Raw genomic sequence first — 26,205 nt, forward strand, 5'->3', positions numbered from 1 at the left:
TCAGCTTGTAATTCTCTTCAGGATTTTCTTCAAAGCAAGTCTGACATCCTTGTTCCTGAGGCTATAAATGAGGGGGTTCAGCACGGGCATCATGTTGTGTAAAACATGGAGAACATTTTCTCTGTCTACAGACACAGCAGAAGACGGCTTGACATGAGTGAGCAGCCCAGCACCACAGAACAGGCCAGCAGTTACTCTGTGGGAGCCACAGGTGCTCACGGCTTTGGACCAGCCCTTAGCTGATGACACGTGAAGGATGTTGAAAAGAATCAAAGCATAAGAGATAAAGTCAATGAGGCCAGATACTATGACAACTGTGCCCACAATAACAGAAACCACCAGTTCATTGGCATAGGTGCTGCTTCAGGAGACCTGGACAAGGGGGAAGATGTCACACATATAATTGTTGACAATGTTGGAACCACATATCATACTACCTGTGTGGACCATGGCCCCAGCAAACCCCATCACGCATGATCCAGACATCAACAGAGAACAGATTCTAGGGGACATGGCCACCACGTACAGCGGGGGCTTACAGATGGTCACATAGTGGTCATAGGCCATGGCTGTCAGCACGTAGCACTCAGCATTGACAAAAAAGCAGAAGAAAAATAGCTGAGTCTTGCATCCTGTGAAGGAGATGATGTTTCTCTATGAAATAAAACTCATCAGCACTTTGGGGGTAAAGACAAACAACAGAGACCAAATGAAGGACAGATAGAAGAGGGAAAAGTACATGGGGGTGTGGAGGTGTGAATTCAGGCAAATTAGATTAATTAAGCTCAAGTTTCCCAACACAGAGACCATATAGTTCACCAAGAACAGAAAAAACAGGGGCAATTGGAGTCAGATTGGTCTGTTAATCCCGTAAGAATAAAATCCGTCATGGAAGAGTCATTTTCCACAGCCACTCACTTCACAGGTGTGATCTGGAGGGACAGGGGTAGAAGGTAACATTAACAATGGACCCTCACTCTTCGTCCCCAGAGGGAGGCTGGGGATCTGCTGGGTTTTAACCTCAGGGCTGTCTGAAGACTCACAGCAAAGCGTCCAAGGGGCAAGAATTCCTGTGGTGATTCCCGAGGATTCACATTCCCACCTTTTCCCCACCCGTGTTGTGTGTCTCTGTCCGGGGAGAATGCCGGTAGACCTCGCAATGTCTCTGCACGTGGTTTCCTCCCTCCTCCTCAGTCTTCACTAAGGATTAAGGCTCAAAAGGGCAATATGTAGACAGTGCTCCCCCAGAACCCCTGACATACACAGTTTGGGGTTTGAAAGGAAATTGTCAAGACAAAGGTGATTTCACACTCACCTCCCTTCCCTGGGGGGCTGCCTGCTGCTGCCCCTTAAGAGCCCTTACTCTCCACTGTCCTGAGGAAATCAAAGTTCCTGATGGTGAAGGAGGATGCTGTTCCTGTGCCAACAGCAGAGACCTCCGTCTTTGATGTGCTAGAGGAGGTATTCTGCGGAATATGCCATCATTCCTACTTGACTATTTTCGCAGAAGTTTCTCCTCACTTGCAAGGAGGAAAACAACAACCTTATATGAGACAGCTAAACAGTCAGCTGACTTGAAAGAGAATCTATTTCATGCCCCACAATTCTGATAAAATTGATTAGAAGCACAGAAACATAATTTCTTTGTAATTATTTCCTTCCAAATTCGATGAGCCCCTCTTGAGGGTAGAAATAACTGAGCCTGTGTTCACATTCTGTGTCACAGACCTACCACTGGATCCTTTGGGACAGAATGTTTTGTTCAGTTGATAATTTCACATCAGGAAATCCTAATCCCCAGTGCAGAGTTGTGACTGTCTCTCTTTTTCACTCATTATTCTTCATCATCCCCTGGAGTCTGTGCACAATTCTACAAGGGGAAGGTCCAGGGTCATAGTCACTTGCCATTTCTGCTACTTTTCTACAAGCCTCTGGGATTGCATTAGTAAAATATTAGGTCATAGCTTTAACACTATACATGCATGTGGATTTCACCTCAATAAAGAGATGTAGAGGTTGAAAGAATGAGAGTGGGTTCTCAAGTCAGACTGACTTTAAAATCAGACTTCTTAAGTTTCCAGCTATGAGACTGTATACAAGTGATAGAACTTCTCTGACACTTGTATCTACTATACTTGTATATTTGTATCTACCTATGTCTTTGCATGTCTACAAAATGAGGCTGATAAAAGAGCCTTTAAGAACAGGAGCTAGACAAGGAAGCCCACTCTCACCACTCCTATTCAACATAATGTTGGAAGTACTAGCCAGAGCAATCAGAGAAGAGAAGAAGATAGAGGGCATTCAGATTGGAAAAGATGAAGTCAAACAAATGGGACTTTTGCTTCTGTGAAGATGAGAAAGTGCTTCCATCTTTTGGCAAACACAAGTTAAGCATCTTTCCAAGTACTTATTTTCTATCTTCACATTTTCTTTGGTGAGATGTCTCTTCAGATCTTTGGCCTTTTTTTAAAAAATTGAATCATAATTGATTATACATATTTTGGGGATTCAATGTTGACATAGGTTGATCACATCAATATTAATAGTATGTATATTTTTACAAATTGTACTTATTCTTTATGTCCCTTGTCCAATCTCTCTCTATCCCCCTCTCCCTCCCTCCTCCCACCACTGATAACCCTAGATTTCTTTCCTCCCTCTGAAAGAGTAATGGTTACTCTCTTGATTTGTTGCCTAGATGATCCGTCCAATGCTAACAGGTGTATTCAGGTCCCCCAATGTTATCACAGAGGAGATGCTTCTTCTCTCACTCTGGAATCAGCTTTGTGGAGAGAGGCATTCTCTTCTTTTCTTTGGTCTCTGCTGGTGACTCTCCTTGTGTTAATGCACTCCAGTGGCTGGTGGCCATCTGTGTGGTGGTTGTGGCATCTAGCCACTTTCGTGGCAACCATGATTCCTGTGGTGGCTGTGGTGGGCCACCACATGGAGGTGGTGTTTTTGGCATGCTCCTTGGTGCTGGTGGTGTGCCTGGTTGTGGGCAGGGGTTCCGGTCCCTGGCCCCATGCCTCAAGTGCCCTGGTGGGCCCAAGGTGCTGGCGTGGTGTGCCTCATCCAGAACTAATTTGTTGTCCTTTGCTTACTTCTAACATTGAGGAACTTCCTGTGGGAACCAGTACTTGAGCTCTGTGGTTGAGCTAAATTGCTGCTTTGCTGCTGTTTCCCTAGGGAAGGCTTTTTGTGCAGCTCAGGGTTTACTGGTTGACCTTATAGGTAGTTCCAGCTCTCCAGGACCCAGTGCACCTGGGTTGTATAGAAACTCTAATCCAGGCCTGAGTCTTTTCATCAAACTGCACCCCATGCAATTCTGCATTCCTGACCAGTCTCCTCTGAGTGGTCCTGTGCTGATTGGGGGGCAGATCAGCTGTCCTTGCTGTGTCCCAGTGTTCTCCCAGTGGGCCTGTCTCCCCCACTCCCCATGCTCCAAACACTTCCCATGGGACAGACCCTATGCTGGTCCCTTGTGATGACTCATCAGCCTCTGAATGACTCCCCCTTTTCAGCTGTTCTGGCTCCTCACTCCTGTGTGGGTCCACAGGACACCTATTAGTGATCTTGCTGTCCTGGGGGGCACCAAGGCCCTCTTCTCCCCTGCTGCCTCCAAACAACTCCATCTGAAGGGCACAGCTGTGGCTTCTGCTGGCTCCTGCTCCATGTACTCAGCAGCTCCAGCATTAAAATGGCCGTGGCCTGAAATGCTCCAAGCAGTTTTTTCTTTCTCTCATCGTGGCTTGTCCCCCTTCATTAACTCTGTAGGTCTCTCCTCCTCTTCCCCTGAGCTCCAGTGGCCCCGTCTTGGCTGTTGTTACATTTTTATAGGTATAAATTGGTTGATCTGTGGGAGAGAGTGACGCTGGGGTCCATCTATTCTGTCATCTTGACCAGAACTCCTTTGGCCTGTTTTCTAATTGAGTCATTTTCTTTCCTTATTGTTGAGTTTTAAGGGCTCTTTGTGTATTGTGGATGCAAGTTTTTTATCAGATGCCTGTTTTGAAAATATTCTCTCTCATTTTGTGGCTTGCTTTTTATTTTCTCGATAGCAACTGCCACCAAGAAAAAGTTTTTAATTTTAATAAAATCCAACTTACTAATCTTTTTCTTTCATGATGTACTTTGTTGTTGTAGCCAAAAACTCAACACCAAACCCAGGTCACCTAAATCTTTTCTTGTGAGTTCTTCTATAAGTTTTATAGTTTTTTACAGTTTTTTTTTTATTTTGCATTTAGATCTATGATCTGTTTTTGAAGGTTTGTGAGTGTGCACGTGTGTGTGAAAGGTGTAGGGTCCATGTCTAGTTTCTTCTTTTTCTTTTTTGTATATATACATCCAATGTCCTCAGCACCATTTGTTTAAAAGACTATCGTTTCTCCATTGAGTGGCTATGCTTCTTTTCTTTTTCATATGCCAGTTTACTGTTTTGTGTGGGTTTATTTCAGGGATCTCTATTCCATTGATCTATGTAAGAGGGTACTACAAAAAGTTCAGGACAAAATAGAATGAAAAGATAATATGAATCTGTCCATGTGCTTTTAGAAGTCCCCTCATATTAATTCTTTCACCAATACCACACTCTCTGGATTAGTGTAGTTTTATACGTGGTTCTTAAGCTGGCTAATGTCAGGCCAACATTGTTGTCCTTTGTATTGTATTAGATACCCTGAGTTTTTTGTCCTTCCATATAAACTTTAGAATCATTTTGTTGATATCTACAATATAATTTTCTGGGATTTTGGTTGGGATTGCATTGAATCTATAGATCTTAACATTGACTCTTCCAATCCTTCTCATTTATTAGAATTTCATTTACTTTTCTCAGAGTTTTAACATTTTACACACATATGTATTTTATACATATTTTGTTAGATTTATACCGAGATATGTCTTTTTTTCTTTCTTTTTCTTGGTGTTAATATACATGATATTGTATTGTGGGGTTTTTTTCAAACCTTAATTTTAATTTTGTCTCTAAATGGCTTGGAGTTCACAAAGAGACATGATTTGAAACAGTTAAAATCATAGAGACAGAGGTAGAATCATGGTTGCCAGGGGCTGGACGGAGTGGGCAATGGGGAGTTATTTTTTAATGGATATAGAGTTTCACTTTTACAAGATGAAAAGAATTATGAAGATGGATAGTGATGATGGTTGCACAACATTACAAATGTATTTAATACCACTTAATTGTACACTTAAAAATGATTAAGATGGTAAATTTTATGTTACATATATTTTACAATAAAAAAATTGGAAAAAAAGAGAATGAGAGAGATGATCTCTGTTATGTGAGAATACAGCAAGAAGCTGCCCATCGGAAAAGCATGAAGTGGTTCTTGCCAGAAGCAAATTGGCTGGCACCTTGACCTTGGACTTCCCAGCCTCCAGAACTGTGAGAAATAAAGTTTAAGTCAAAAACAAAAGCAAAAAACCCATAGCAGTGTAAAAACATCTCTAAAAATTCAACTGTTTCAACTCTTTTCGAAGGGTAAGGAATGGGCTCAAAATTAGTATTTTTTGGTTTTTTTTGTTTTGTTTTTTATTAATATTATTATTTTTTTACATTCTATGATGTTGTGGAGCAGCTGGGAGGGAGGGGGAGAGCGGGAGAGGGGAAAGGGGAAGGAAATGGAATGGAAGAAGGAGGGGTGGGGTTGAGGCCTGTGGCACCCCCCTCACTCCCACAGGGGAGACCAGGGGGCTTCCAGCTGTGGCTTGGTCATTGCCAGGCTGGGTGCAGATGTCAGGGGGATGTGGCAAAAACTCTCACCCCCACCATTCCAGCTCCGGAACCCAGGAGAACCTAAGGTGCTTCCTACAGCAGCTCGGTGGTCATCGCTGGGTTGGTTGTGGGTATTGGGGGGATGTGGCCAAGGCTCTCAGCCCCCCACCAACCCAGCTCAGGAGAGCCCAGGGTGCTTCCTGCAGTGGCTTGGTGGTCATTGCTGGGCTGCTTTTATGTGTTGGGGGGTGTGACTGAGGCCCTCAGCCCCCATCCTCAGGATTGGTTGTGGGTGTCAGGGGGCATGGCTGAGGCCCCCGGCCCCCCCACTATCTGGCTTTGTAACCCAGGGGACTTCCAGTCCTTCTAGGTGTCACAGGTGTTCTTTGGTGAAATGAGACCTCTACTAGTTAATATCAAACTTTGTCTCTGGTTGTGGGTACTTTTCTTTTCTTTCAGTTCTGTGTTGGATTATTTTCTGTTCCCACCACTTAAACTCTGTGCTGGAACTAATTTTTTGTCCTTTGCTTACTTCTAAAATGGTGGAACTTCCTGTGGGGACCAGCACTTGAGCCCTGTGGTTGAGCTAAATTGCTGCTTTGCTGCTGATTCCCTGGGGAAGGCTTTTTGTGCAGCTCAGGTTTTAATGGTTGACTTCATAGGTTCTTCCAGGTCTAGTGAGATATGGTGTACCTGGGTTGTGTAGAAATTCTGGTCTGGGCCTCAGTCTTTTCATCCAACTGCACCCCCATGCAATTCTATATTCCTGACCAGTCTCCTTTGAGTGGTCCTATGTTGATTGCGGGGTAGATCAGCTTACCTTGCTGTGTCCCAGTATTCTCCTGGTGGGCCCGTCTCACCCACTGCCCATGCTCCAAACACTTCCCATGGGACAGACCGTGTTCCAGTCCCTTGCAATGACTCACTGGCCTATGAGTGGCTCCGTTTTTTCAGTTGTTGCAGCTCCTCACTTCTACGTGGGTCCATGGGAACCCTATTAGTGGTCTTCCTGACCTGGGGGCCACTGAGGCCTCCTTCTCCCCTGCCACCTCACAGCAACTTCATCCGAAAGGCACAGCTGCAGCTTTTGCCAACTCCTGCTCCATGCGCTCAGCAGCTCCAGCCTGGAAGCAGCCAGGATTCAAAATGGTAGGAGTGATCCTTCCTTTCTCTCATCGTGACTTCTCCCACCTTCATGTACTCTGTAGGTCTCTCCTCCTCTTCCCCTGAGCTCTAGTGGCCCCAGCTTGGCTTTTTTATAGTTCTAAATTGATAGATTTGTGGGACAGAGTGATGCTGGGGACCATCTATTCCACCACCTTGACCAAAGCTGTGATCTTTTGACAAACATAAAAATTGCACAGAACCTGAGCTCATTCTCCAGACTCATATGTATCCTTCAAGAGGCATTTTTTCTTGAACTAATTGAGAGATACAAATGAACAGAGAAAGTTTTTCTTTGAGTGACACACAAAACATGAAGATTTTGAAAAGATCTATTTTCTATAATTTGCATTATGAATAACTTTTTTTCTGTTTCCAAATACTAAGTGATAGCATAATATCTGTCTTAGTCCATTTTGAGCTGCTGTAATAGAATACCTCTGAGTAGGTAATTTATACTAAAAAATTTTCATTTGGCTCCCAGCTGGGGAGCCAGAAGTGCAAGAGCATGGCAACAGCATCTGGAAAGGGCCTCTGTGCTTCATCACCCCACAGCAGGAGGTAGAAGGCCAAGAGAGGGTGAAAGAGTGGGAGCCAGAGGGGAAAAGGGGTCAAACTTTCTTTCATTACAAACCCACTCTTATGGACATTCGTCCATTCATGAGGGCAGAGCCCTCATGACCTAATCACATCTTAAAGGTCCCACCTCTCAACACTGTTGCATTCGGATTACATTTTCAACACATAAACTTTGGGAGACACATTCAAACCATAGAGGGCAGCTGGAGTTCAGGTCATCTGGTAATATCACAGGACAAATTCAATCACTGAACAGTTATTTCCACAGCCGTTCACTTCATGATGTGATCTGCAGGAACAAGAGTAAAAGCTGACTTTAACAATGGGCCCTCCCTCTTTGACCCCACAGGGAGAGCTGGATCCGCTGGTTTGTCAGCTCAGGGTTGTCTGAAGACTCCCAGCAAATTGTCCAAGGAGCAAGACTTCCTAAAGAGATACCTAAGGCCTGAAAGTCCAGATTGTCCATCTTTCTTCTCTCCCTCCCCTCCTCCAGTCTGTGGGACTCTATCCAGTGGAGAATGTTGATACATCTCTTAAAGCCTCAGAATTTTCTCCCTTTGACTGGGGGCATCTCCCAGTCTCCTCTGAAGATCTGGAACGTTTCCCCAGAACCCTTGATTTGTGAGTTTGGAAGGAAATTAGCAGGACAGAGGTCATCCAGATATACTCATCATCACTTTGCCTGGACGCCCCACCCCACTAATGCTAGACAGAAAGGGCTCTTCTTTCCTACTGTACTGAGGGGGACAAAGCCTTGGATGATGAAGCAGGCAATAGCCATCAGCACAGTCCTCAGTCTCTGACATGCTAGAAGACATATTCTGGACAACCTGCCCAGGAGGTCCACTCCACAAGTGAGGAGAAAAAAAATTTATAAGCCACAAAAATAATCGTCTGGCTTTAATGAGAATTTATTTCATGTTCTGTAGTTCTAGGGAAATTGATTCAAAGCCCAAAGAATGATTCTGTCCATTATGATTTCCTCCCAAATTTGATGAGCCTCTTGAGGGTAGAAATAACTGAGCCTGTGTTTATGTCCTGTGTCCTAAACCCACCACTGGATCTTTGGGGAGTCAGTGTTCTACTCGGCTTATAATTTCACATCAGGAAATCCTAATCCCCAGTGCAGAGTAGCAGGTGGACTCCTTTGTCACTTCCTTCATTTCCCCTGGAGTCTATGCACAAATCTACAAAAGGAAGATCCAGGGGCAGAGTCATTTGCCATTTCTAGTACTTTTCTACATGCCCTTGGGATCGTGTTAGTGAAATAGTAGGTTATAGCTTTAACACTATAGGTGCTTGTGGATTTCACTTCCATTAAGAGATTTGTGGCAAAGTGGTAAGAGAGCAGGCCCTCAAGTGGGACTATCTCTATTTAAATCTAAAGGGTTTCTCCATTTCCTAACTGTGAGATGTTATGCATTATATACCATCTTTGACCCTTCATATCTTCATCTGGAGTAATTGCCAAGGATGTTAAATGATTTAGTACATGTAAACTATTACAACACTGCCTGGAACATCAAAAGAGCTGGTAAGTGTTGGTTCCCCCACTCCTCCTTCGCCACATTCATATTCACCTATACGTATAGCATGATCCTGTTCCCTACCTGCCTCCTGGACACTTCTAGTTTATGTCTACTTATGTGCCTCAAGTTCAAAGCGCAGCCAACATTTTCTTATGCTTCCCAACACTGCTCCTTCTCTGGTCATCACTTTCTGAGTTTTTTTCACCACTATCCAGGTAACAGATATACAGACTCAATCTAAACATCTCCTTCTCTTCTCACTCACCTTCTCCATCCAGGCTTCAAGTCCCAGAGAAGCTTTCTCTTTGAAATCCTGGTCCAGCCTTTCCTCTCTATTACACTGATTGAATAAGCCTCTCCTCAACTCTAATTTGGATACTTAATGGTTTCTTCATGTGGTCCCCAATGGAACATAAGAACTTGCTCTTTTTCACCTGCCTCTCATTACACATGCACACACATACACACATACGCACACACATACCCCTTCTCCTCCTTGCAATATGGTTATAATTGTAAATTATGTTAGATAAATATTCAGTAGTTTCATGACTAAGACCATTGTAAACACTACAGATAATACATCATACACTATGATCACTTTCATTTTTTTCCCTTTTTGTTTTCCCTGAAGTGAATATTTTTGGGTACTTTTATTTGCCTAATAGTCTATGATTTTCCTAATTTATCCCTAACATCTTCCTCATTTGTATAAATCTTTTCTCAGTACATTCAGCTGTAGCTGCATAATGTTAGCCAGTGTTCTACTAATTCATCTTCTTGAAGAAGTCTTTCTAGGAAACTGATGACCCACTCCAGTGTTGATAGGATGCCCACTAGCTTTGTTGAAAATCTGTTATCTTGAGATCTACCTTCATATCTTTCTGGGGATTTTCTTCACCCCTTACCTGTGTTAGGTACCCTGTTTCCTGGATCCTATGTCTTCCTACTCCTTGGTTTCTCTTCTCATTTTTAAGTAAATTTTAGTTTTTAGAACAGTTTTAGATTTGTTGAAAAATTGAGATCAAGTTCCCATAAACCCCACACGCAGTTTCCCCTATTATTAACATCTTATATTAGTATGGTGCATCTATTACAATTAATAAACCAATATTGTTACATCATCATTAACAAAAGTTCATAGTTTTTGTTCATATTTCCTTAGAATTTACCTAATGTCATTTTTCTGTTTCAGGATCATGTCTACATTACCCCATTACAATTAATTGTCACATCTCCTTACACTCCTCCTGACTGTAACAGTATTCTTCCTCATTTTAATGGAGTAAATACCCCATTAACTACCTGGAAAGAGCATATGAAATACAAATTTTACACACATTGCATGTCTGAAATTGTCTTTATTTTTCCTTTCTCCTTAATTGGCTTCTAATTTAAACGTTAGTTTTTCTTAGAATTTTGAACAGTGATCTAATGTGTTTATTTGGATTGCATTAAATCTATAGATCAGTTTTGGGGAAATGGACATGTTAACAACATTGACTCTTTCAATCCATGAACTTGGTATCCCTCATTTATTCATATCTTCTGCTTCTCACAGCAAAGTTTTGAAAACTTCAGTTTAGAAGTTTGCATATCTTTCATTAAATTTATTCCTAATTATTTCAGTTTGAGATGCTATTATAAATGGCATTTTTATTTATTTTATTTTCCAAATTGTTCTTGCTAGTATATAGAAATCCAGTTGATTTATGTTTAATGACTTTGTATCCTGGGACCTTGCTAAATTCACCTTTTAGTTCTAGTATTTTTGTTCTCTGATTTTTTAGTACTTTCCACATATGCAATCATGTTTTCTATGAGTGATACTTATTTGTCTTTTTCTTTTTCAATCTCTTGGCATTTTATCTCATTTTTCTGTCTTATTTCAATAAGCTAGGCTCTTCACCAAATATACAGGGCAGAGGAAAATCTTAGCTTGTTTCCAGTCTTCTGAGGAAACCTTCAATCTTTAACCATTGCCTATGATGTTAGATGTAGGTCTTTTATAAACTCCCTTTGCTGAATGAAGAAAATTCTGTTCCTATTTTTCTTACATTTTTATCATAAGTGGATCTTTTTGAGGCTTCAGTGAAAGTAATAAAGGTGGAGATACATGTTCATGAAGAACCAGGTGGGGTCTTCTTGTTTATGCACAGAGAAAGCCTGTCTAAGAAAAAGCCAAGTAGAACCAAGCACATTCAACAGACTGAGAGGCACAACTCCTATGACCCCTTGCATCCAGCCAAATCTGAAGCAGAATGTGTCCCTGGCCTTTCCAGTTAAACTTTTTTGTTTAAACTGGTTTGGCTCAGGTCTGTTTCACCTGAATTACTGAAAGTAATTACTGAAAAGTACTTATAATGAAAAGGCTCTTAATACATGGCTACTGTGCCTTGTACAAACTTCTATGATTGCACCTACTCCCAATTTTATGCACAGCGTTGTAATGGAAATGAATTTTACATTAAGAAAAATCTGTGTTTGATTCCTGGCTCTGTCATTAGCTGTTGTGACTTTGGCAAAATCACTTAAGCTCATTTCTGTCTATGTAAAACAGAGATACTTGTAGAGATTAAAAGGGGTAAGTCAATAGAAGATTCACACTGTAGCCAGCACCCGCTATCTGTAAATTGTACAATTCTCAGTTTTGTTTTCATTGCTTCTCTAATTAGTCTGAGAGATGTAAGAGGCAGGTCTGCATCTGATTCCTCTTTATGTTCAAGGTGGCTTGTCAGTCAAATCTTCTAGACATGTCTATTGTATGTACTGAATGAGTAAAAGTTTTAAAAGAATCAGATAACTTGTTTGTGGAGCTTAAATCTTAGGGACAGTTCCTTTCTCCAAGTAGAGATATATCAGCTTGAGATATGGGTACTTTTTTGCTAATAGATGGAATTATGCAGGCTTTGTGTGCTCACAGACATCGCCTTAGAAATTCAGCCAGAGGACTTCTGGTTATAGAAAACAAATCGAACCCATGCATTTTAACCACTCCTACTTTTTGAAAGCCCCCTAAAAAGATAATAAAGGCATTAAAAGGCAGGTATATTACATTAACCCATGGAATGTTACGTTAACAACACATTCACAAATATGAGGCACAGCTCACCTCTGTAACTAGGGGTGGTGATGGGGATAACAACAGGAGGGCTACTTGAAAGTAGGTTAAAGAAGGAGTCAGATCCCCAGATTCTCTCTTCCACTTGGTGCATCCAGGGAAAAGCTTCCCCTGAACCTCATCAGAAGACTGGAGGTTTGTTCTGTAGAGATATATATTGGAGGATCTCTGGGATGGAAGCCATTTGAGTGTAGAGATACAAAATGAGGGAAATAATGCAAGTCCACATACTGAATATTCTTATACTATTTAAATATGGGTATAAGATAAAGACGCTTTTAGACCTGCAAGGTCTGGACAGACTAGCTATCCAATAAACTCATTCTATCTTCTTCCTGGTCATAAAACTAGACCATATTTCCCAACATCGCTTTTGGTTAACTCAGTCATGTGACTGAGTTCTAGTCAATAGAGTATAAGTAAGATTTAGGCATGTCAGTTGCAAACCCACAAAAACTTCACTTTCATAGTCTCTCCTGGTGTTTCCTCTTTGGCCAGCTTGATACATAAGAGCATGTGTTGGAGATGACAGCTACATGAAGATGAATGTGGTTCCCAGTTCATTTTTTTTAGGAAGCTGCCTATCATTTAGAAAAACATATTTTGGACTTTACATAAGTGAGATGAAACTTTTACTGTATTTGAATAATGTATATTTGTTTTGGACCATTTAAAGTTTTTGTATGCACTGAAAGATGATTTAAACACCTGGGGAGGGTATTGGGATTAATTAATGATAAGTACATAGAAAATTGAACAAACAAAAAACCAAGACCATTATTTCAAAGGTTATGAAGGAAAAGTATTCATAGAATATTTAACCACTTAGATATGCAAAGCATTTACATCCTCATAATCATGTAAGCACTGAATATTAATCCAACTAAAAAAGTAAACTGTATGGGGAGGATGAAGAGAAAAAGAAGTATATGTGTGGTGACAGGAGGTAAAAAAGGGCTTAGTTCTCATTTCCCAAACTAAAAGTCAACTGCTGAGGCCTAACACTGAAAAATCAAGAAGCGACTGCATGGTATTTAGAGATATGGAGATAGAGACCAGGGTGGGGAGAGCTGAAATCTTTTAATAGGACCATAGATGATAATAAATAAGATTGAATTCTTGTCCCCCAGGAATTTACAATCTAAATGTAATGAAGACGGACGGGTGACACATCGTATATAAGCACGATGATGGGAGTGGGCACAAGATGGTCACATCACAGAGAGAAGGCACCTCAGGTGCTGGCAGGGGGCAGGTGAAGCAGTCACAGTAGATGCTCTGTCAGAAATGATGACAAAACTGAGTCGTGAGGAGTGACAAGTGGTATCTGAGTGAAGAATAAGGGAGAAGGTATTCCCAGCAGGTGAAACGACGTGGAGACAAGAAATCATCAGAATGTGTGAGAGGAACTTTGGGCTCTTCAGTATTATTGGAGAGTAAAACTCAATGAGTGGAGACTTGGGAGATAGGGCTGTGGACACAGAAAGTTGGGGAGCAGTCCCTATAAGGCTTCGTGTGCTAGGTTGAGGGGTTTGCACTTGTGTTGCAGAAGATGCTGAAGGGTTTTAAGCAAAGGAATACTGCATTCTCTATAGGTAATTCTATATAAAATGGGAGAATACACTTCCAGAGAAGATGGATGTGGTAAGCAGAAATCTAAAAAATGATCTCCCCTCCATGACCCTTTCCCTTACATGATCTACTCTCCTTTGAGCATGCATGTAACTTGTGAACATGATGAGATGTCACTCAAGTGATTATGCTATTTCATATGGTACAGTTGACCTTAAAACAGGGAGATTATCAGGGCAGGCCTATTCTAATCACACGAGCATTTTAAAAGCAGGTCACCTCAGGCTGGTGGCAGATGGGGAAGTCAGAGAGATTTAACGCACAAGAAAGATACAACATTCCATTTCTGGATTGAAGATGAGAGGGTCACATGACAAGGAATACAGGAAGCCTCTGGAAGCTGACAGTGGCCTCCAGGTGACAGCCAGTAAGGAAATGGTGATCTCAGTCCTGCAGCCACAGGGGAACTGCATTCCGCCAACACCTGAATGAGCTTGGAAAAGATTCTTCCCCAGGGTCTCCAGAAAGGAATGCAGCCCTGCCACACCTTGATTTGGGCCTGAGAAGAGAATCCCGCCATGCCATCTCTTCTGACTTACAGAACTGTGACCAATAAATGGGTGTTCTTATAAGCTGCTAGGTTTATGGTAGTTTGTCACACATCAACAAAAAGCTAATAGGTGATGGATGAACCCCAGGTTCAGAAGCTTTTAGAGTATTCCAGACATAAGGTAAGAGAGCTTTATCAAAGGCTGTACAATGAAGAGGAAAAGTGGGAAACCAAGGATTTTAAAAAGATAGAGTCATTCAAACTTTGAAGATCGGTTAATGGCTAATGAGGAGGAGCCCTAAATGGCAACCTGCTTCTAGAATAGCCAGCTAGGTAGAGAATTACACCTTTAACTTAAAAAAAGATGATGAGCAAAAAAACAGCTCCGGACCCACAGGGAGATGCTGAATTCAATTTAAGTGGGGCTGTCACAGTCGGGTACAGAAGTGGGAGCTTAGTAAAGAGGCCCATGCTACAGATAAAGATAAGGATAAAGGGGGAGGAAATCTAATACTTTCTTAGCACTTCCTATATGCCAAGCGGTGCTCTAAATGCCCTAGAGGTTATAAGAAATTTAATCCTCAAAGCAATCTTATGAAATAGGAACTATCATTAAACTCATGATGTAGAGGATGCAAAAAGGCTCAGAGAGATTAAGTGACTTGTCCAAGATCACACATGTGATCTTGAATTTAAATTCAAATTCAATTCAAATTCTTTTTTTTATTATTATTATACATACATGTGGGGTACAATGTTGATTTTCAATAATTGTGTAGAATGTGTGGTGGTTAGATCACTACAGTTAGCTTATCCATCATTACAATACGCAATCATTCTTTGTGTCCATTGACTGATTCCTTATTATCCCCCCTCTCCTGCCCCTCCCGTTTTCCACCTCTAGTTTTCTAAAAGTTCAATGTATTACTGTCATTGTTGTTTCTTTCTTTCTCTCTGTCTCTCTTTATTGTTCATTTGCTTGTTTATGGATTCAGCTTCGAGTTATGAGTGAGAACATGTGGTATTTCTTTCTGTACCTGGGTTGTTTCATTTAGGATAACTTTCTCCAGGCTCATCCATGTTGTTGCAAATGGCAGTATTTCATTCTTTTTTATGGCTGAGTAGTATTCCATTGTGTAGATGTACCACCATTTCCTTATCCAGTCATCCACCGAAGGACATTTAGGCTGGTTCCATTGCCTAGCTATTGTAAATAGAGCTGCAATAAACACGGGAGTGCTGGTATCCCTTCGACCTGATGTTTTCCAATCCTCTGGATATATCCCCAGGAGTGGGATTGCTGGATCATACTGAAGTTCTATGTGTAGTTGTTTAAGGAACCTTCATAGTGTTCTCCATAATGGCTGTACTAATTTACAGTCCCACCAACAGTACAGGAGGGTTCCTCTTCACATCATCACCAGCTTTGTTATTCTCTGTCTTTTTTACAATAGCCAGTCTGATTGTGATGAGATGATATCTCAGCGTGGTTTTGATATGCATTTCCCTGATGATTTGCGATGCTGGGCATCTTTTCATGTACCTGTTAGCCACTTGGATGTCTTCCTTTGAGAAATGTCTATTCAGCTCCTTTGCCCATTTATAATTGGATTATTCATTTTTTTGCTGTAAAGTTATCTGAGCTCTTTGTATATTCTGGATAATAATCCCTTGTCAGATACATTTTTTTTGCAAATATTTTCTCCCATTCTGTAAAATGTCTTTTCACTCTATTGATTGTTTCTTTTGCTGTACAGAAACTTTTTAGTTTGACATAATCCCATTTGTTTATTTTTCTTTTGTTGCCTGTGCTTTTAGGGTGTTATTCCTAAGGTCATTGCCCAGTCCTAAATCCTGGAGCATTTGCCCTACATCTTCTTCTAGGAGTTTTAAAGTTTCAGAAGGCCTTATATTTAAGTCTCTAATCCATTTTGAGTTGATTTTGGTATATGGTAAAAGGTACAGATCAAGATTCATTTTTCTACAAATGGATATCCAGTTTTCCCAGCACCATTTATTGAAGAGGCAGTCTTTTCCCAATGCATGTTCTTGGTACCTTTGTCAAAGATCAGTTGGTTGTAAATATGTGGGTTGATTTCTGAGTTCTCTATTCTGTTCTATTGGTCCACATGTCTGTTTTTATGCCAGTACCATGCTGTTTTTGTTAATACAGATTTGTAATTTAGTTTCAAGTCAGAAAGTGTAATGCCTCTAGCTCTATTTTTTTTGCTCAGGATTGCTTTGGCTATTCGGGGTTGTATTAATCTGTTTTGTGTTGCTATAACAGAAATGCCTGAGACTGGGTAATTTATAAAGAAGAAAGGTTTATTAGGCTTATGATTCTGGCACAGCTGCATCTGGCACAGCCCTCAGACTGCTTCTACTCATGGTGGAAAGTGGCAGGGAGCCGGCAGGTACAAGCAGATCACATGGCAACAGGAAGCAAGAGAGAGAGAGAAGGTGCCAGGGTCTTTTTAAGCAACAAGCTCTCGTGGGAACTAAGAGAGCAGGGAGAGCATTAATCCATTCATAAGGGATCCACCCCCATGACTCAATCAGTTTCTAACACTGCCACATTGGAGATCAAATTTCCACATGAGTTTTGGAGGGGACAACACATCCAAACTCCATCATTCCACCCCTGGCCCTCCCAAACTCATGTCACTCTCACATACAAAATTCAATCATTCTATCCCAACAGTCCCAAAAGTCTTAGCTTGCTCCAGCACCAACTTAAAAGTCCAAAGTCCAAAGTCTCATCTGAGACCAAAAGCAAAAATCCTTCTAGCTGTGAACCTGGAAAACAAAACCAAATTTATCTACTGCCTAAATACAATGGCAGAACAGGCATTGGGTATACATTTCCATTCCAAAAGAGAGGAATAGGCCAGAAGAAAGGAAAAACAGACCCCAAATAAGTCCGAAACCCAGCAGGGCAGACATTATGTCTTAAACCTCCAACATAATCTTCTTTGACTCGAAGTCCTGCATCCTGGGCACAATTGGGCTCTGGGCCCCTAAAGCCTCAGGCAGCCTCACTCCCACATCTCTGCCAGGCACAGCCCATTGGGCTGCACTGGTGCCTGCAGCTTTTCCAGGCCGGTGTTGCACATTACCAGTGGCCCTGCAGTTCCAGGGTCCTGGAGGCAGCCCTGCTGCCTTGGCTCTACTAGACAGTTCCCTGGCGGGGGCTCTTTGTGGGGGCTCTGACCCCACTTTCCTGCTCGGCATTGCTCTAGTTGATGGCCTCAGTGGTGGCTCCACTCCAGTGGCAGGTCTCTGCCTGGGCCCCCGGGCTTTTCCATACATCCTCTGGAATCCGGGTGGAGGCTGCCACACTTCCACTCCTCTCGCATCCTGACAGCCTGCAGACTTAACACAACGTGGATGCCACCAAGGTTTCAGGCCTCTTCGCTTCAGGGCTGCTGCACAAACTACACTTGGGGCTGCTCCAGCCAGAGCAGCTGGGATGCAGGGAGCAGGATCTTGAGGGCAGCTGCACCCCAGGTCTGTCCTCTGGGACAACTCAGTCCTTCTAAGCCTCAGGGCCTGTGATGGGTGAGGCACCCTTCCAGACTTCTGAAATGCCTGCAGGGCTTTCCTCTCATTTTCTCTGCTATTATCATCTGGCTGCCTCACCGCCAAGATAATGTCTTTAGCAACCAGTTTATCCGCTTTACTCTTGCATTGTTCTCCGGCTCTCTGCTTCTTTACTGCATGTCCAGGCTGCAAAGTTTCCAAATCTTTACACTCTGATTCCCTTTTAAATTCTGGCTTTACATCATAATTTTATCTCCATAACTCAGAGTAGGCTCTTAAAAGCAACCATGCAGCTTCCTTAATGCTTTGCTGCTTAGAAAGTTCTTTGGCCAAATGCTCTGGTTCACAACTCTTAAGTTCCAACTTCCATAAAGTCCAAGGGCATGGACACAATGCAGCCAAATTCCTTGCTATGGTGTAGCAAGGGTGATCTTTTGTCCAATTCGTGATAAGTTCCTCATTCCTATCTGAGACCTCATCATCTGCATGGCCTTTACTGTCCACATTTCTATCACCATTCTGCTCACCACCACATAAGTCTCTAAGACATTCCAAACTTTCCCTCATCTTTTTCTCTTCTTCTTAGTCCTCCAAACTCCTCCAATCTTTGCACATTACCCAGTACCAAAGTTGCATCCACATTTTCAGGTATCTGTTTAGCAACACCCCACTCCTCGGTAACAATTTTCTGTTTTAGTTTGTTTTGTGTTGCTGTAACAGAAATACCTGAGACTGGGTAATTTATAAAGAAGAGAGGTTTATTAGGCTTACGATTCTGGGACAGCTACATCTGGCACGAGCCTCAGACTGCTTCTACTCATGGTGGAAAGTGGCAGGGAGCCAGGGGGGTACAAGCAGATCACATGGCAAGAGGAAGCAAGAGAGAGGAAGCAAGAGAGAGAGAGAAGGTGCCAGGGTCTTTTTAAGCAATGAGCTCTCGCAGGAACTAATAGAGTGAGAACTCACTCATTAATCCCCCTCCCCCAGGGAGAGCATTAATCCATTCATAAGGGATCTGCCCTATGACTCAATCAGTTTCCAATACTGCCACATTGGAGATCAAATTTCCACATGAGTTTTGGAGGGGACAACACATCCAAACTCCATCAGGGGTCTTTTGTTGTTCCATATGAATGTTAGGATTGCTTTTTCTATTTCTGTGAAGAAGGTCATTGGTATTTTGATGGGAATTGCATTGAATCTGGAGATGGCTTTCGGTAGTATGGACATTTTTACTACGTTGATTCTTCCGATCCACAAACAAGGAATGTCTTTCTATCTCCTAGTGTCTTCTTTAATTTCTTTCAGTAGTGATTTGTAGTTCTCATTGTAGAGATCTTTCACCTCTTTGGTTAGACTTACTCTTAGGTATTTTATTTTTGGGGGGACTTTTGTAAATGGGCTTGCTTTCTTGATCTATTTTTCTTCTAGTTTGTTGTTGGAGTGTAAAAACACTACTGATTTTGTGTGTTGATTTTGTATCCTGCAACCTTACTGAATTCATTTATCAACTCTGAGAGTTTTTTGGTAGAGTTTTTTGGGTTTTCTGTATATAGAGTCATGTCATCTGTGAACAGGGACAATTTGATTTCTTCTTTACCTATTTGGATGCCCTTTATTTCTTTCTCTTGTCTAATTGCTCTGGCAAGTACTTCCAATACTATGTTAAAAAGGAGTGGAGACAGCGGGCATCCTTGTCTTGTTCCTGATCTTAAGGGGAAAGCCTTCAGTTTTTCCCCATTCAGGATGATACTGGCAGTGGATTTATCATATATGGCTTTTATTATGTTGAGATACCTTCCTTCTATACGTAATTTGTTGAGAGTCTTTATCATGAAGGACTGTTGAATTTTGTCAAATGCTTTTTCTGCATCTATTGAGACGATCATATGGTTTTTGTTCTTCACTTTGTTGATGTGGTGTATCACACAATTCCCACTCCAAGAGGTGTGAATCACTGGACAGCAGACCCAGAAGTCTTCTCCCAGCTGAAGTCTACATGGAATCAAAACTGAACCATCCTACCCAATAGCCAACAAAAAACAAACCTTCAGGAGAGATTCTTTCTCTCCAAAAGAAACTCAAGTAACTGAAGAAGCAACTGCTTCACCAGATGACCAAACATCAATGTAGAGATACCAGAAATATGAAAAAAACAAGAAACTAGGATATATGCAAAGGAATGTAATAACACTCAAACACAAGATCCCATTCTAGAAGAAGCCCTTGAATTGTCTGAAAAAGAATTCCAGGCAACAATCATAAGGAAACTCAGTGAGATACAAGAAGAGACACATAGGCAAAACAATGAAATGAGAAAAATAATCCAAGATATGAAGGAGGAAATCTACCAAGAGATTAATGCCATAAAAAAGGATGTGGCAGAACTCTTGGAACTGAAAGACTCACTCAACAAAATAAAAACTACATTTGAGACCTTTAGCAGCATACTAGAGCAAGCAGAAGAAAGAATTTCTGACCTTGAAGACGTTGTTTTCAAAATAACCTAATCAGACAAAAAAGAGAAAAAAGAATTTTAAAAAATGAACAAAATCTCTGAGAACTATCAGACAGCCTCAAGCATACAAACTTCTGAGTTATGGGTGTTCCAGAAGAGATAGAAAAAGAAAAAGGCATTGAGAACCTATGACATAATACCATTTTGATTTCTTCTTTGACCTATTTGCTGTTTAGGAATATGTTGTTTAATTTCCATGTATGTGTACAGTTTCTAGTGTCCCTTTTTGCTGTTGGTTTCTAGTTTTATTCCATTGTGGTCAGACAAGGTAGTTGATATGATTTCAATATTTTTAATTTGGTGAGGCTTGTTTTGTGACCTAACATATGGTGTATTATAGATAATGTTTCATGTGCTCCTGAGAAGAATGTGTATTCTGCAGCTGTTGGATGAAATGTTCTATATATGTCTTTTAGGACCAATTGGCCTAGAATAGAGATTAGTTCTGATGTTTCCTGATTAATATTCTCTTTGCATGATCTGTCCTTTGCTGAAAGTGGAGTGTTAAAGTCCCAACTATTATTTTGTTATAGTCTATTTCTCTCATTGTCTAATAGTAATTGTTTTATATAACTGGGTACTCCAGAATTGGGTGGGTATATATTTAGAACTGCTATATCATCTTGTTGAATTGATCCCTTTACCACTATATAATGACCTACCTTTATCTTCTTTTACTCTTCTGTGTTGGCTTTGGCAGTACATATACTATTTTGTTAACTCTCCTTGTCTTGAAGTCTGTTTTATCTGATATAAGTATAGCTACTCCTCCTCTTTTCTGGTTTCCATTTGTATGAAATATGATTTTCATCCCTTCATTTTCAGTCAGTGTGTGTCTTTATAGGTGAAGTGAGTTTCTTGTAAGCAGGATATTGTTGGCTCTTGTTTTATAATCCATTCATCCACTCTGTCTTTTAATTGGGGCATTTAATCCATTTACATGTAAAGTTATCATTGATATATTGGGACTTGTTACTGCCATTTTGTTCCTTTTTTCTGGTTGTTTTGGTTGGTGCTTTTTTCCTTTTTTTCTGGTCTTATATTCTTTTCTCATTGAGTGGTTTTCTCTAGCAGTGTATTTTGATTTCTCACTGTTTATTTTTAGTAACTCTCATAAGTTTTTGTGTTATAATAATCATGAGGCTTACAAAAAACATTTTATAGTTACAACAGATTATTTTATACTAAAAGCAATGCAACTTTGATATCTAAGAAAAAAGAACGAACCAAAGCCAATCCTACACTTTGTTGTCATTCCCGCCCTCCCTGCCACATACTTTTTGATATTTTGTTGTTTCAAGTTACATCTTTTAATATTGCCTATTTGTTGTTGTCTTGTTAGGGCTGTCCTTTAGTCTTCATCCTAAGGACATAAGTTGTTGATTCACTCCCCTTACAACATTGGAGCATTCTGAGGTTGCATGTGAACTTACTTTACTAATGAGTTATGTATTTTCAAGTGTTTTCTTGCTGCTCCTTAGCATCAACTTCTTTCAAACGGAAGAATTCCCTTTAGCATTTCTTGTGATGCAGGCCCAGTGTTGGTGAATTCTCACAGCTTTTGTTTGTCTGGGAAAGACTTTATTTCTCCTTCATATTTGAAGGTTAGTTTTGCTAGATAGAGAATTCTTGGCTGACAGTCTTTTTCCTCTAGCACTCTGAATTTATCATCCTATTCTTCTTCGGTCTGTACTGAGAAATCCGCTGAGAAGTTTGGGGCTCCATTGAATATTATGTGTTTCTTTTCTGTTGCTGGGCACCTGGAGCCAGATATCTCACTGTTCCTCTATGGTGTCCTAAAGCAGGGACCATGTTCAAAAAAGACCCCTGTGGGTGCAGACATGGGGAGGAGATGGTCTCTGGCTATTTGTATTTGTAGTTGATTTTGTGCGGATCTGCCCAGGTGGAAGGAATGATGGGCAGGAAGTATCCCTTCTTTCCTCTCAGAGCACAGCACTTGTGTGACCCCTGAGGCCTGAGAGGAGCTGAGTCATAAGATCTCTCTATAGATCCTGCTTACGAGTCTTTCATTGATGTGATATTTGCCAATATTTCTTCCAGCCTGTGGCTTGTTTTTTCATTCTTTCCACAGGGTCTTTCAAAGAGCACAAGTTCTTCATTTCAATAAAGTCCAATATGTCAGTTTTTTTCTTTTTTGCACTGTGCTTTTGATGTTTATCTGAGAAATCTTTGTCTAATCTAAATTTACACTGATATCATTCTTTTTTTTCCTCTTTTTTTTTCTTACAAATTTTACAGTTTGGGGTCTTGTCATAAACATTTTGGTTTATGATAAATTTTGAATGTGTGCATATGATGCCACATATGGATTGAAGTGTTTTCTCATATGTGTTTTTAATTGTTCCCATACCATTTGTTGCTAAGATTGTCTTTTCTATTCTGAATTGAGTTTACCCTTTTGCGAAAATCAATTGAATAGATTGGGTTTATTTCCAGATTCTCTATTCTGTTCTACTCATCTATGAGTCTACTTTATCACCAATACCACACTGTCTTGATTTCTGGGGTTTTATAATACATCTTGAGTAGGTATTGTAAGCCCTTTCACTTGATTATTCTTTTTCAGAGCTCTTTTGGCTATTCTAGGTCACTTCATTGTCACACAGAAACACGTGCCCATGGGCATGCATCACTGGGCAAAACAGATGTAAATATATGCACATCCTGACCAGGTGAAATGTATCCCAGGAATACAAGGCTTGTTTAATATTAAAAATGAGCCAATGTCTACTTACTGATATTGTCTTGTAAAAAAATAAAATAAAATAAATTTTAAAATAAACCAAGTTTATTAAAAGACAAAAAACTCATCCTTATTTCAGTCGATTTGAAGAAAGCATTAGACAAAATTCAACAACCTTATACAAAATTCTAGCCAGGTAGGAATGGACGGAATTTTCTTCAAACTGATAAAAGTACAAAAAAACTATACTTGATATTTAGTGAATATTATATTAAATGGTGAAAGAGTCAATGCTTTCTTTCAAGATGAGAAACAAAATAAAAATGTTGGCTCTCACCTCTTCTATCCAGCATCATACTAGAGAGTCCAGCGGAGCAAAGGCCTTCAACTTGTGGCATAGGACCAGATTTCCATCTGTATTGGTATTCTCCTGCTTGAAAAACATTCTGTAACATTACTCATCCTGCATCTCTTGGTGTTTTCTTTCACCTTTTGGATATCTGACAACCTCTTTATTTTGTTTACTTATTGGAAAATATTTTGACTGTATAAAGAATTCTAAATTGACTTTTTCCCCCAAGACTTTAATGAATTTTCTATACTGGCACACAACTTGCATCTTCCCGGTAAGAAATCTGCTTCGTCCCTACCTTCGCTTCTCTGTGCATATGTGTAATTTTCATCTCTGGCTGCTAGTAGGAGGACTCAGTTTGCTGGGCCTAGACATGTATTTATAAAGATGTAGTAACTGCACTGAGTGTGGTGTTGTCCAAGGGTAGACTAACAGACCAATGGAACAGAACAGTGAGCCCAGAGACAGGCCCACACAAATCCAAAGATGACTTATAACCAAGGTGCAGAGCAACGAGGGACCATATTTGTTATAAATGTGCTGGGACCATTGGAATAACCACCAGCTAAGTTGGTCAAATGGCCTTTTGGCTTAGGCTGAAGCAGGGTAATAATGTAACCTACTTCATAGGCTTGTTAAAATTACCCAGCTTAATACTCACAAAGTGATCAGAGCAGTATTGACAGATAGGAAATCCTCCATAAACATTTGCTACTGTTATTGTGGTTAAGGCCATTTTTCCTCTCACTTTGCATGCAGAGCCTTATCACTGCGCAGACTCATGCACTCCCTGGTGGCACAGGAGGCTAACAGGGTGTGATGGTTCCTCCTGGGAACAGCTACACTCAGGGGGGAGCAGGTCAGTGCTGACTACCTGCTGATCCCTCTCCAGGCTGGTGCAGGCTACAGTCCTGCTCCACTGGAGGGGGAAGGGCTGATGGTTGAGAATGATCTATTTAGAAAGCCCACCCAGATTCAGAGAGCAATTTGCTTACTCTGAGAGCACACATGGGTGATGAAGCATCAGAAGAGCATGTTTACCCTGCACTTTAGAACATCCAGCATGTTTGCCTGATATGGTTTCCCTGAAGCTTCACAGCCTGTGCTGTGGGAAGTCCCTGCATTTTGCAGAGGAATGGAGCTGCCATGGATACCATGGTCTCCAGCTCCAAGGCTGGAGTCTCCCTAGAATTGCATGCTAAGGATCCCTCCTTCCTTCCTTCCACTCCTCCATCTCATTCATCAGGGCTCTCTGGAGAACAATCTTTATTTTTTAAAAATTTTTTATTTATTTACTTTTTCGTGTGACCCGTAGGGGATCGCCACCCTCAACATGGTGTCGTCTGCACCACGCTCAGCCAGTGAGTGCACCAGCCATCCACATAGAGGATCCGAACCCGTGGCCTCGGCGCTACCAGCGCCGCACTCTCCCGAGTGAGCCATGGGGTCGGCCCCCTGGAGAACAATCTTTAGAAACTCCCTGTGCCTCTTCTGGGGGAAGGCAGCCAAGTAGTAGCCAGCAGGGTGAGCCACACTGACCACGCTGCACAGCAGCAACAGGAGGTCAAAGACAAGGGTCAGAAGGTCTTGTTCTGGCAGGCCCACAGTGACAACCAAGGGCAGGCCCCAAAGGAGGAAGGCGATGGCCACGATGCTGATGGTGCAGTAGATCTTGGTGAGTGAACATCACTCAGAGTGGTACAGGCCCCACACAGTCAGTGTCAGGGTGGACAAGCACATCTCCAAGCCAATGAGCATATGAAACATCTCAAAGCCTTCAGGAAATGGATCCCACACCAAGCCCTTCTCCCAGCAGTCACAGACCTCATTTACCATGTGAAAATAAAGGGCCAGGAAAAGCTTAGCATGCTCACCATGCAGAGGTGTGCTTCAGGCGGCAGCACCAGGTGGGTAGAGGATGCTCAGAGAGCTCTTGGTGTTCATGGTTGCCAGGAGTCAGATACCCACCAAGTCAGAGAAGCAGAAGATGTCCTCCAGGACAGGGCCATGTGCAATGTCACCTCTAGGTGCAGCACAGGGAGGTTCTCCAACAGGATCCCAGCTATGCAGGAGAGGTGAGAATAGCAGCAGCAGCCACGTTAAGGGCTTGGGCCACATAGGGGTTGCTCTGGATATGGAAGCAGAGAAGCCAGCAGACAGTGCCATTGCCCCATAGAATGTCATGGCTCTATATGGGGAGGATGACGTGCTTGTCCCCTGACCAATTTCTACCTGTATCATTCAGTTTTATGTGTCGTGGCATCTCAGTCTCATTGTCTGAATCCAGCTTCCAGGAGAGGGTTGGGGAAGCAGGGCCATGGCCGACTGGCTTTGCTGCTTGGGCACACCCTGTGAAAACAAAGACTTGGCAAGTGACCAGGTTTGGGAAGGAGAGTCAGGATTGCCTTCTATCCTCAGAAGTCCTGCTGGGGCTCAGGGACTGGTAGGATCCTATGAGCAGAGTCAAGAAGAGGCATGAGCATTCTGTGGAGATCCCTTACTGCCTTCCCAGACCCTCAGCTGCTGTAGGCCCTTTCCCCAAGTGTCCCTCACCTGTGCCCTACCACGATCAGGTATCCCTGATGCTTCATGCTGTTCCCAAGGCAGGGTGTTTATCTGTGCATGCAGATCTCTATGTGGCTGCAAGAAAAGTTGCATTTCTTTACCTTCTGTAACATGGAGTGGTCCCCAACCTCTCCCATAGATGCAGACAGTTTTCATGATGTGGTTTCAGATGTTAATTTCATATAAATAATTAATTATGTTCGTACATTCTGAATATGGTTCCATAAAAAAATTAACTTTAGAGACTCAATATTCATTAGGTAACACAGTCAAA

The 26,205-nt window shown here is 41.6% G+C and overlaps 1 pseudogene; it reads right to left on the reverse strand.

Annotated features, from left to right (window-relative positions):
• On the reverse strand, positions 1 to 25,957 carry LOC134387325 (olfactory receptor 143-like; annotated as a pseudogene).
• Positions 25,958 to 26,205: the final 248 nt, after the last annotated feature.

This window comes from Cynocephalus volans, chromosome 10, assembly GCF_027409185.1.
Source record: "Cynocephalus volans isolate mCynVol1 chromosome 10, mCynVol1.pri, whole genome shotgun sequence".
NCBI classification, from domain to species: domain Eukaryota; kingdom Metazoa; phylum Chordata; class Mammalia; order Dermoptera; family Cynocephalidae; genus Cynocephalus; species Cynocephalus volans.